This window comes from Lemur catta, chromosome 7 (assembly GCF_020740605.2).
Source record: "Lemur catta isolate mLemCat1 chromosome 7, mLemCat1.pri, whole genome shotgun sequence".
NCBI lineage: Eukaryota > Metazoa > Chordata > Mammalia > Primates > Lemuridae > Lemur > Lemur catta.
In genome coordinates this window covers 18070495-18083365 of record NC_059134.1, presented here as the reverse complement: position 1 = coordinate 18083365, position 12871 = coordinate 18070495, and the positions used below count along the sequence as shown (strand labels likewise).

Here is a 12871-nt window from a genome sequence, read left to right as displayed (position 1 = left end):
TCAGAAGTCCAGGGGGAAGACAAGACCCTATTTAAAAACTTAGCCACTCCTTTGAGTTGAGGCTTCCTTGGGGCCCCTAGTCTGGCAAGGGCTTCAGTGTGTTTGCTGCACGCCAAAGTTCAAGTTGCCTGACTCCCTGAGCTCTGGGAGCTAAGGCACTGAAGAAAGAGGTGGCAGGAGGGGACAGCTTGGGGGACTGTTGTTGGGCTGGCAGACAAATGGCTGCCTGGGGAGTTTCAGACCCTCTTACTTCCTGGCGTGTTTGGTAAAGTCCCATTTATAATAAATAAAGTACCCCATAAAAGAGGAAGCAGTAAATCATTTCAGGAGATTGAGCCTGGCCTCTCTTAGCAGCTTAGCAGTGTTAGGACAGGCAAGGTAGAATTTCCTGGGATTTCAGCTGCAGAGTAAACCTCCTAGAGCATCAACCAAGGACTATTTTACTGAGGAGCTTGGTCCAGGAGAACCCCAGGGCAGGCCTAACCTTAGGGTTGGGAAAGCTGGGGAGGGCGGTCAGCGGTGGGGCTGAGGGGGCACCTGGCGGCTGCGGAACACAGACCCTGTGCCAGACTCTGAGCGGGCCACCTCTTCAAGGGCATGTCGCAGAACCACACAAACCTGGCTGATCAGCCTCAGTTTACATATGCAGGGACTGAGCTTAGAGAGGTTCTGTCTATCTGCTGCTGAAGTTGTCTTCCCTGCCACTCTGCTCTACTCCCCTTTCTTAAGTCACCAAGCCGTAACTCTTGGCCTAGAATGACCCAAACCAAGTTTTAACTGGTGGCAGGAACAAGATGCAATGTGTTCATGGTGAAGAAGTCAGATCGGCCGTCCATCCCCGGCATGAAATGCCTGGGTAGCCCTTCAGGCCCTTCCGTGCTGAGCTCGATCACACCTGCTCATTTCAGCTGGTGCTCAGTCCATGTTCCTTTCCTGCCTATTTCCCTCTTCCTGAAAACCTGGGTGTATTTGTTTTTTTATTACTCAGTATTAAAAACTTAATGGCTAAACACACACATTTATTATTTCCCGCATTATTATCTCTGCAGACCAGGAGTCCAGGCCTGGCTTGCCTGGGTTCTCTGCTCAGTCTCACAGGGTCGCAATCACCGTGTGGCTGGGCTGCGTTCTCACCTGGAAGCCTGACTAGGATCCGCCTCTAGGCTCACTCAGGTTGTTGGCAGAATTCATTTCCTTTTGTTTGTGTGACTGAGAGGCCCAGGTTTTGGCTGGGGTGTTGGGCAGAAGCCCCCCTCAGGTCCTAGAGAGGCTGCCCGTAGTTCCCTGCCATGTGGCTCTCTCCACAGGCTGTTCACAACATGCTGCTGCTTCAAGGTCGGTGGGAGAGTGAGTCGCTTAGAGTCCTGTATATGTGTCATAACGGAATCGGAGAAGTGACACACATCGCCTCTGCCATATTCTGTTGGACAGAAGTTAAGTCATGGGTCTCACGTACACTCAAGGGGACGGGATTATGCAAAGGAGATTATACAATAGCAGAAGGCAGGATTACTAGGGTGCACCTTAGGGTCTGTCTGCCACACTGGATATATATAGCTTTAGCAAATACTGTGCCAGCTACAGAAACAAGAAATGGTCTGTACTTCAAGCAGTTCACAGTCTAGTGCAGAAGACAGATCACTTTAATATAATTGGAAGGTGCTATGCGACAACCACCTGGCTGTTACGGGTGCCCAGACCAGGCAGGGAGGGACAGCTTCCTACAGGAGACAAAAGCCAAGAGGAGTGTTAAAGGATAGGCAGGAGCTAGCCAGGTAACTGGGGGTGGAGCTGACCTTGTAGAAAAAGGAACTGGCAGGAGAAAGGTTTGAGTGTGAGACAAAAGCCAGGGAGGCAGGATATTTGAGAGTGACGCTGAAATGGGAGACAGGACTGAGGCCATGGAGAGCTCCGTGTGCCACCTTAAGGAGTTTGCACTTGCTTTTAAAGATGAAGATCTTTACAAACAGGATGGGAAGCTTTATGTTGTTGAATCGTGGATGGCAGCAGGTATCTAAACTAGACAATCTCTTCTCTGAGTCCCTGCAACGCTCACTCCTCTTTCTGTTCCATCCTGTCCCACACATAACTGTACTGGTGGACTCCCAAGACTGTTCGGTTCTTTTGCTAGCTTGGATTTTGGCCTCCATGGATATCTCTTGAAATAAGTGATCAGCAGAATGGGATTTGACTGTGCAGGAGCTTTTGCAATGACAGTCTTTCCTCTGGTACAATTTGACTTATATTAATAATTTAATTTGGAAAGAGGTTCATATCTTTTCCAGAGTGTCAGTCGGCAGGACTGAAGAAGCAGAGGATGATTTCTCTTCAGTGGCTTCTCCCCACTCTCCTTCGAAGGTCCCCCAAGAATCCCATGATAGCAACCCATCTTCCTGGTAGAGAACCCTTAGCTTAATTCTCCAGATCCAGGGCTGCTTTTTGTTTGCTCACGTATTTCTTATTGAAATCGACCTCAATCATTCCACCGGGGGAGGTGGTCCCAGGGGAGTGTGCAGACGAGAACACGGGTTTGAAAATCAGACCTGGTTTCATCCCAGATCTGTCACTGACTGATTGAGTTGCCTTGAACAACGTTCTTAATGTTTTCACCCACCATTTCCACCAGGTGTAAAGTGGGCCCGCCCCACCAAATTGGTTTGAGGATTAGATGAGATGATACCTGTAAATTGCACGCATATGATAGGCCCTTCATTAACGTTAGCTTCCTCACTTGTCCCTGATCTGTTTGCTGATGTGGTAATACGATGACTCTCCTTAAGGGCAGGAGCCACGGCTTTGTATTTACAGCTCTTAAGGCCATTTCTGGCAGCAGAGCTGGACTCCATGCATGCTTGTCCAAGGGATGTTTAATTGAATGAATGAGTTAATGAACTGTTGGATTGAGAAAACAGCGCCGTCACGTTTTGTACAAAGTCCATGTGGAAGATCATCACTCTGCTTCACCTTATCATGACCTGGGGGCAGAGTGGCCACTGCCGGTCCTGGCACCCATCTGCTGCCCTCCTGACTCTCGGGAGGATTTGGGGCCTGGGGCCCAGTGGCCGAGCACACACCAGAGGGCCACACTGTGCCTTTCGAGCTGTGTGACTTGAGCCACGTTATACAATCTCTCTAAGCCTCGCTTTGCTCACCAGTGCAATGAGGGAAATACTGGCACCTGCCTCAAAGGATTGAGGGAGGATTGGATGAGATCACCCATATTTAAAATGCTTCGTCTGGGGCCTGGCCCCTAGCAAACACTCAGTAAATATTAGCTAATAAATTCCTTATCGAGACAAGTTATAGAAGGGCGACAGTGGCCCTCTCTGGTCTGTGTTTGTTTTCTCTGACCCAACCAAGTCTGAGTCAGACAGAGCTTCTTATGTAGCTTTGGGCTGAAACCATTTCAGAGAGACTAAAAACCATCCGTGCTTAGTATTTTTAGCTGATTCTAGTGGTTGGGGGGGGGGAGGGTAGAAATGGGAGGACGAAAAAATTAGTCTCTGTTGTCATCTGCAGACTGAAAGGACTCCTCACTTCATCTGCTTCTCCCAGGTCTTTCTTTCTTTCTTTCTTTCTTTCTTTCTTTCTTTCTTTCTTTCTTTCTTTCTTTCTCTCTCTCTCTCTCTCTCTCTCTCTCTCTCTCTCTCTCTCTCTCTCTCTCTTTCTTTCTTTCTTTTTTCCTTCCTTCCTTTCTTTCTTTCTTTCTTTCCTTTCTTTCCTTCTCTCTCTCTCTCTCTCTCTTTCTTTCTTTTGGCAGGGTGGAGTGGGCACTGTACCCTCCCTCTGTGGTAAATCCCCCTGGCCCAGTGGTCGCTGTGGAGGTCAACCTCACTGACCCTCACTGCTCCTTTGCTCCCCGAGATCCAGCTGTGCCTCAGAGCTGATGCTCGGGAGGACGTGGGGCCCAGTGGGCAAGAGAGAGCAGGGTTTTAGCCACATAGACTCTGCCCTACATTAATGAGTGAAGCTGAACAGTTCTTTTAACCTCCCGGTTGCCTCATTTTACTCATCTGTGAAATAAGAATGACAGTGATGTCCTACCCACCTTGTGGAGCTGTCACGGGGCTCCGTGAGAGTGAAGATATAAAAGTCTTACGAACAGCTTCAGCGCTACCATGGCGCGCTGGTGTTTCACACCGTTTTCATAAGTGAGCTCCATCCTCTTCCTCCCTGAGGGCAGCCACTGCGTTCTCAGTTTTCTGTATCTTCCCCCTGAACGCTTTCTGCCTTTGACACACCACAGAGCACTTCCCCCCAGCCGCGAAAGGCGCGTGGGGCTCGCTGTGCTCTGCGGTGGCCCCCAACTCTGCACAGCGCCCCCTGGACACGGCCCCTCCTGCTCACGGGACACCTTTGCCCCCAGACCAGCTGGGCCTCCCTCTGCGGGGATGCAGACTCCACACAACTGACCCTGTTCCTCCAGGGGTGCCCGATTTCCACAGGGTTCTGTAGAACCTGTAACCTAGAAATGGAATCTGCTGGACTGACAAAGAATCAGAGACTGACACCGCAAATGTGAAATTGAACCGAGCGGTGAGTTGCAGGACTGACCCACATTCCACTCTCAGATGCCTCTCAGGAAAAGTGTGTGAAAGCCTGCGGAAATGGCAAAGTCCTGGAGAGGATCTACTCATAACAGTACAAATCGTGGCCATATTTATGGAGCACCTGTTATGAGCAGGGAACTGTGCTAAGTGTTTACATCTGTGATCTCTTTCTGGTGTCACCGGCCCCCTGGCTTGCTGTTGTCCTTGGGTAAGACAGAGGCAGCTTCTGATCCTCCGTTTCTCAGGAAATAATAATAGTTCAATGTGCACAATGGATTGAACTTTGGAAACTTGCGTCTTATTCCCTTGGGAGGTATGCAGGGAGGCAGTGATGTTACTACTCTGTAGAATGAGGAATAAAGGCCCCACAGGGAGCGTTAGTGACAAGATCTGAAGTCTTAGAGGGAAAAGACAACGCTCCCCAGCCTCTGCCCAGTGCCTGACGGCTGCAGGCACCCAGCTCCGGGCTGTCACGCCTCCCTTCGGATACCTCCGCTGAGCAGAAACTCACACCCTCCATGGACAGCCTAGATGATTGCGGGCAGTGGTGGAAAATGTTGCTTTCCTTTTGTTCCTCCAGTTCCCAGCTCTCAGTGGCTCCCCACTTTCTTCCTGGTCGAATCTAAACTCTTCCTGCCTGGCTCCCAACGATCTGCATTGTCTATCCCCTTCTCCAGTAGACCCCTCTGCAGTAGTCACCCATTGTGCCTTTCCTTGTGTTATTGCCCTATCTGAGAAGTTTTTCTCTCCCCCTAAATCCCATACACTCCTCAACACCTTCCCAGATAGTTGTAGAGTGTTTTAGCAGAGAAAGCATCTGGGTCCGCTGTTGCCCAGCCTTGAAATATTTCTATTAGCATGGAATGTACAGACATATATTCTAGGGACATGGCAAAGATTGATTCAATCATATGCATGGGCATATGTGCAAATGTTATTTCTGTTAAGTACCTAATATATGCCAGACACTGTGCTGAGCTCTTAAGTACGTTATCTGATATGAGTCATTATTCTACCCTGCGAGGTAGGTATTGTTATCTTCATTTAAGAGATTGGGAAAATGAGGCTTAGCATGATTAACTTGTCCACAGTCCCACAGCTAGCTCCAGCCTGGCCCCCAAGAATGTGCTCTTTGTACACCGCAAACACTCCCACCTGTGCCTCTGTGCGAAAAGCCTATTGATCTTGAGGGGAGGAAAGGCCTTGTCTAGATCCTAGAGAGACTTATAACAGAGGCAAAGAGAAATGTGCTTTGTTATGTCACCACCCGTGGGCTAATGGCTGGTTTCCCAATTACAAACGCCTGCCTCCCCACAGCAGCGGCCAGAGCGCCGGCCCCTTTTGAGCAAGAACGAAACACGGCCTCCCCTGTGGGCAGGTGGGCCCTGCCACATAACAACCTCAGGAAACCTAAACAGCACTTTCCCTGCGAGCTACCCCCAAGGAGAGCTGCCTAATAGGCTCTTTATGGGATGGAAGATGGAGTCTTGTTGATAGGAGAGAAAGAGGGGCCTCGCCATCGGTTGGGGTCCTTCAGTTGGAAGGCCTGCTTAAGCCCCCAAATAGCTCAGTAATTTTTTTTCCCCTTCTCTGATTAGCTTCATAGAAAAGCCCAGAGCCTTTTCCTTCCAGTTGGTGGGCAGTGGTGGTGGTGGCATCCCCAGCAGGCGTGCTACTATCCCATTGACTGTTAGATGTGCGGCTCTCAAACAGGCCACAGCAGCTGAAGGCAGAGGCCATTAAGCCCTGCTAACTGAAAGGGTTCACTGCCAGGAGACCGATCCTGAAATTGGGTCTTTATGATCAATATATCTTTCTCCATTAGTTTCATTTCCTCGGAAGGAAATGGGCAGGGCCATTACGGTTGACGTTATTGACAGGCCTCCCTCCCGCCCTCCCCCAGCCCCACCGGGAGCCGGCTGGGGGGCAGGACCCTGGAGATGAGGCCGAGGAACTGACCTGCCCTGGCTCTTTGCAAGCTTGTTCTACTGGCCTTGGTAACAAAAAGTGGCTGGAATTCCTGTGTGAAAGCGATAGAATGAATGATTTTATTCTACAGGAAAGAGTGACCAGCTCCACCAGCCACAGAAAAGGGTAGCATGAGTGGGAACACGGCTGGAGGGTGTTTGTCTGGTCTGAGTGCAATCTTGCCTGGCCGTCAGGAGACGTGGACGGGTTGGTCTCGAGATCCTTTGCAGCCGAGGAGTCACTGTTAATCACTCGCAGCAGCTTCCGAGGACCTCAAGACACTTCATAGATGTCACATCTTTCTTAAACTTCCTGTGGGCTTGTTCATCACCTCCTTTTTGAAGATGAAAAAACTAAAGCACCAAAGTGAGAAATGACTTTTTGGGGGGAAAGGGCACCTGAAAACCAGTGCCCATGTTCTAGCTCCTGCAAGAACCTCCCAGGGCAGCAATACGTGGCCAGTCCCTGATTTTACTTTAGCCGGGAAGGCTTGGCTAAAATCACTGCCTCCCCTCCTTGGCTTGTGAGGCTCTTAGCCGCTCCTCCAATGCTTCTTCCATGCTGTTTGGCCTCCGACCATCAGTTAAATGTGGGACTGAATCCGTGTGGATCTCATTGGCCACTGGTAGCTGAGAGGGCGACCATATCAGGAATTGACGTCTCCATGATGCCTGGGCGGCAGGAGATGGGAGGGGCTGTCGCGTGTGAATTCAGGGGACTCAGCGGGTTGCTCTGCCAGCATCTCCCACCCTGGCCACTGGAGTCCCTGGCTCTGCTGGCTCCATATTTTGTGTCTTTTCGCCCGTTATATCCAACTGCTCCACACGTGGGGGAGACTCCATCCCGGGAACCAACCTAAGCCAACGGGAGAGAAAAAGGAAGCATGCTGACTGCAGCGTGGGGGGAACTGAACCTTTGCCAGAGGAAGGAGGTAGAATCCAAGAGGAATACCCAAAAGCCTGAGAAGCAAGTCACTTCTGACGCATAGAAAAAAAGGCAGAGGGAACTTCTCCTTTTTAGATTAGAAGGAGTTTTTGGTGTTTAGTCATAAAAGCCTTTTTCTTTTTTCATGTCTAGACTTGCACCTACAGAGACTGGATTTGATTTTACTCACTTTTTTTTTTGGAAGCTAAAGGAAGGCCTCTGTTGATTTTACTAAGGTAAATATCTGGGGCACAGGCCCTCAGACAGACAGACACTGAAATACTCAATATCCCCAGCTTCCTCTGCTGTCAAGAAGTCCCATTCCAACCTGGAAGACACCCCAGGAATCTGGAGTAGATCTCCGTGGTCACACCCAGGGAGGGGCGCACTGGCCACTTCTCCCTGGGTTCCTAGGGAAGAGCTGGCAGGAAGACAATCAGCTGGGACTCCCCGGGGCTCCGGGCTCAGTGCTTCACAGGCAAGTGGAGCTCTGCTTTGACCCGAGACAAGGATCCCAGCTCATGCAAGCCACTTACAGGGGGAAGGGGAGGAGAAAGTTGGAGGGCTGCTTGTGCAGACCCCTTGATTAGGGGACTCAGCAGGTACTTCCGAGGAGGAGTGGCAACTCTTTTGTGGGGGTGGGTTCCACCTCAGGGAAGAAGAAGGTTAGCAGACTAGAAGTGGTTGATAATTAATTAACCCCTTTGGCAACCACCGCCTGGTACGGATCACTTGGTCTGAGCCCACCAAGTCAGTGTATTTTTCATGTTTAGACGCCATCTCCAAGGCATAAGTCACTTGGAAGCCTTCATACCTGAAAATGCATGTTGTGTGTAAGTCCTGGACCTGGTACCCAGGCTGCTCCTGGACTGTGACTGTGGCTTTAGTGTCTTCACCCTCCCCTCACGCAGCTTCATGGAAGGTAGCCTCACTGCTACACGTTGCCTGTGACCACTCTCGGCATCATATCCTGCTCAGCTGAAAACTGTAGCAGGCAAGGCCTAATCTGGGGTCTGAAGACTCCTGTTACCCACCCAGCGTGACTGGTGCACTGTGAGGGGGGGCACCACTGGCTCCCCGTCTCCAGTGGTTAAAGGGAGAAGGGAAGGTAGAGGGCCGTGTAGCTGCCGTGGATATCCAGGGTCCTTCTCAGCAGAGCTGAGTGGAGAGAGAAGCATCCCCTAGTGAGATTGAGGCCTCTGTGGGTCAAGAGCTGTCATGGACTGCCCATCCTATTCTGCCATGGATACAGACGCAGTTGTCACTTAGGAGAAGCAGCATAGGTGACATAAAGTGGGATATAGTAACGGGACATTTTTACTTGGCTCTGGCATGTGCCTGCATGGGTACATTTTACCTGCCTTTGGACTGGTTCATGCTTCCAGTCCCCCACTGCACACTCACGCCCCCAGCCCCTTCCCCACAGCAGTCCAGATTTCTAATTATATTTGATAGTAATTATTTTTAAATCTAAGCACAATGCAAGCTTCAAGTAACTGGAAAGTTCAACAAATTAGTATTCTACTTAATTGAATCAAGGTCTTACCATTCTAAGGGAATATATTTCCTTTCCATTGGCATATATATTCTCTCTTGTTTTTTACCGCAGGTGTCAGATATTTGAGTTTTGTCACGTGGCAACAAAACAGGGGAACGCTCCTTTGAAGGCACGTGATGAGCCACTCTAGAGAACTGGAGGTCTGGGCTAACCTATCCACTTGAGTCAGGGATGTCTTGAGTATTTATTGACCTCAGTATTGAATGAGTTGGGAGCAGAAGGTAGGAAGGAAGCAGGAACTCAATGGATGGCCCAAAAGAAATGTCTGGATTATAAAACAGAAAGAGACAAGGAAGCATAGTCAAGCTAACAAGACACACAGTACCTAACAACACGACCTGTGTCTGTTAATGATACTTGATCTAGCTATTAGCCTGAAGCAATAACTAAACTCTTTGTCCACTATCACCCCCCAGCCCAAACTCGTTTCTACTCTTGCATTCTCATTCAGGAGATATCTTTACCCATCCAGGAAATGTCTTGACCTAGAGTAGCTTGGTGTACAATTTGAGAACCTCAGGCTTAGATCTCCTACTGCGTTAGATCCCATATTCTGGACTCTCTTGGCAAACTGCACATCCCTGTCATGGCCGTTAACGTATTGCCTGGTGATAAGCTGCTTGTGTGTCTGTTTCTTTCTCTAAGGCTGTGAACTCTCTCAGGCAAGGATCATGCTCTCCTCCTCTTTGGACACCAACAATACTGCAGGGTCTGGCTGGCCTACACCTGAGAGAAACCGAAACAACAGGCAGGTTAGAGACACAGTGGAACCCGGGAGAAGCAGGGTGGCCATAGAGGAAGTCAACCTGGATGCCAGTCAAGCTCAGATCTATGGTTCTGAGAGGGAATGAGAATCCCGCTGGATCTGGAAATGGTACCAGCCTGCATCTGCCTGGTCAGGCCTGAGTCAGCCAAGGGAACCAGAGGCTGTTGTCTCAGAAAGGGGCCAACAGAAAGCTCCACTCAACAAACTCTGGGTTTTGTTTTTGGTTTTTATTTGGTTTCCTGGTAAGAGTTCCTTAGGACAAGAATAAAAAAGAGAATGGAAGGAAAGAAGGGAGAGGGAGGGAAGAGAGGAGGGAAGGAAGGATGGAGAGAGAGGGAGGAAAAAGGGAGGGAGGGAAGGAAGAAAGGAGGAAGGAATACTTTGTCTCAGGCAAGCTACCGGGAAAGCGATCTTTCCTTTCCAAATCTCCTTCAAAGGCACGAGGGTGTCTCTCTGACCCTGGGGCCAGACCGACCTTGAATCCAAAAATCAGTGGAGATTTCTGGATAGTGGGAGGAATCCCAGACAGAGTGGAATGAGGCCATCAGTGGGCGCTGCAGGTTCCTCCCCTTTTGGCTAATTTCCTCACAGCTGCGGCCTGATTTTTTGATTGGCCATTGTGTTTATCTTATTTGTGCAGTTCTTCCCCATCCTTAGTAGACATGAGAGTTTGCATCATTTTTTTTTTCATATCCTGCAACAAATTAACCCTAGACATAATTGGGAAGGTTAGAACCAGAATCAGAAGTCAAATTTGTGTTCACATATGATAGAACTTCAACAACTCACATATTCTATCGATTCTAACCTAGAAGTTCCCATTTAAATCACTAATTGCTATAATTTGTTGCTACAATCCCATGGCTGGGTTACTGGCATTTTAGTTTAAAGAGATACTCCTCCTCTATCTGCACAGGGTCTCAAGCAGTCTCTCACGTGAACCCTCTGCCAACTTCGGAGTTGCTCTGAGGTTGGCAGATGTTCAGGCTCGGTCTGGGGTTTAGGGTCCACCCTACACACTCCCACTTGCCCTTGGCATTGGCCCCAGTGGATGGACCAGGGAGGTGGGTGCTCTATGGCAACAGGATTTCTTCAGCAGAGTGGAGTGTTCTCCTGCGCCCATGTTCAGTCTGTTCTGTGGGCAGAGTTCTGGGAACAAACTCAACCCAAATCAGTGCCAGCCTACCAATGGGTGAAAGGGTAGCAGGGTTTGCCCGTGACGCATGACCTTAAGGAAAATATGACCTTGCTCCTCCTGCAAACTGCCTAGGGAATTGCACACCGCGATTTCAGATAAATAACTAGTTTCTAGAAATTTTCAAAAAAGTAAAAAGAAAACTTTAAAGCACATTACTGCCAGAAAGTTCTTCCTGGTAGCTAACTCGAGTCCTTTGTGCTCTTGCCAAAATTTGTTTTATTTTGGCTAATCTTTACCAAAGAAGGTGCATCAGATACAATAATCTTCCACAAAACTGAGGACCTCTCTGACTAGGTGTTCTCCAAAATGAAGAATTTGAATTTCCTTAACCTTGCTTCATAGTCTTATCACCCAAACCTCTAATTATCTTTTTCAATTTTTTTCTTTGAACCCCTTCCAAAACTTGTCTTTTGAGTTACGGAGACCATAACTTAATTAGATCTTTCATTTCCAGAGGATACTCCTGGTGCTTTGGAAGAAATAAATTAAATTTCAGTCAGATATATTTCATTGGAGGAAGGGTGTAGAAAAAAAGAAATTGGATCCTTTATATAAATAGCATATTGTCTGGTACCATAAATGAGTTTTCCTTTTCCCAATTGTTTTTGAAACAATGGGTCCTTTTTTAGTGAATTTACTCCCTCAGAGATTCTAACCTCTGAAACATCATGATTTGCATTCTTCTGTGGCTACATGACTTTTGGATGGAAAAAAGTGAGATGCGTGTTCTCTGATTGGTGAGCTGTGAGGCAGCAGACGAGCCAGCAGTAGGTACCTTGTCAAGGTGTGGGGATGGGCATGCCTGGGGCTCTGCACTTCTAGCCTTTTCTGCACCAGCTTCTGTTCCAGGGGCACCAGAGGGGCCTGTCTTGCTTCTCCATAACTTCATCTTACTATAAGATGTCTCTCACGATGCTTCTCTCCTTAGCTGTGCAGCTCGCTTTATCCTGATTTCATGGGCAGAAAGAAAGGTCTTTAACTTATCTTTGTGCTGTGGAGCAGAGCGATAGAGCCCGGCCTTGGAGTCTGACCTGGAGTCTGGCCTTCGCTCAGCCATCCCCTTAGCCAGGCTGCTCTGCGCGCGTTTCTTCGCTTCCTTCCACCTGGGTTTTATCTTGTGCGAAATGAAGAACTTGGACTCACAGATGATCTCCGAGGTCCCTTCCAAGCTGACCCGGCCAGTCTCACAGCATTGGCTGTTCTGATTACTCCATAGTGGGGTGGCACAAGGAAGGAGGAGGCGGGTTCAGCAGCCAATTGGGAAAAGAGTGTCAGTTTAACTGGGATTCCCTCTCATCTCTTCTGCTCCCAAGGACCGTGAATCAATAGAGTATGAAGGAACAAGAATGATCACCTACTGATCACCTACAATGTGTCAGTCACTGTCCAAGGCACTTTGTGTACACTAGCTTATTTAATCTTTACACCTCTCTATAGAGTAGATGTACTAGGTGTCTTCGACCGCCACAGCCCCCCCACACCTCCCACCCACCCCAGCCAGATGTGTCTACATCCATCACTCAGGTCTCCCTTGAAATGTCACATCTGCAGTGCAGCCTTCCCTGACCCTGACACCAGCTTAGGTCTCCCTGCCTATGTTCTTGTTGTTCCCTGTGCTTCCCCTCCATTGCACATTAACACAAATGTAATTAAACAATTACCTGTATAATTAATATTTTCATGCTTACTCGACTGAAAACTCCTTCAGGGCAGGGACCATAAACGTCTTATTCATTACCATACTCCTAGAGCCTAGCACAGTGCTGACAAAGTAGTTGAGAGTCAGTAGCTATTTCCTGAATAAATGTAAAGCATGAATGCATGAATGAATGAAAGGGTGGATGACCAGCAAAGCCGGATACCAACCCAGAACTATGTGGCTCTTGGAGACCTTCTGTATAATTTCA

The 12871-nt window shown here is 48.8% G+C and overlaps 1 protein-coding gene across 2 annotated transcripts in view; it reads left to right on the top strand.

Annotated features, from left to right (window-relative positions):
• Nucleotides 1–12871, top strand: part of UBASH3B (ubiquitin associated and SH3 domain containing B) — a 138885-nt gene that overhangs the window by 90728 nt on the left and 35286 nt on the right. The gene's annotated exons all lie outside the window — the stretch shown is intronic.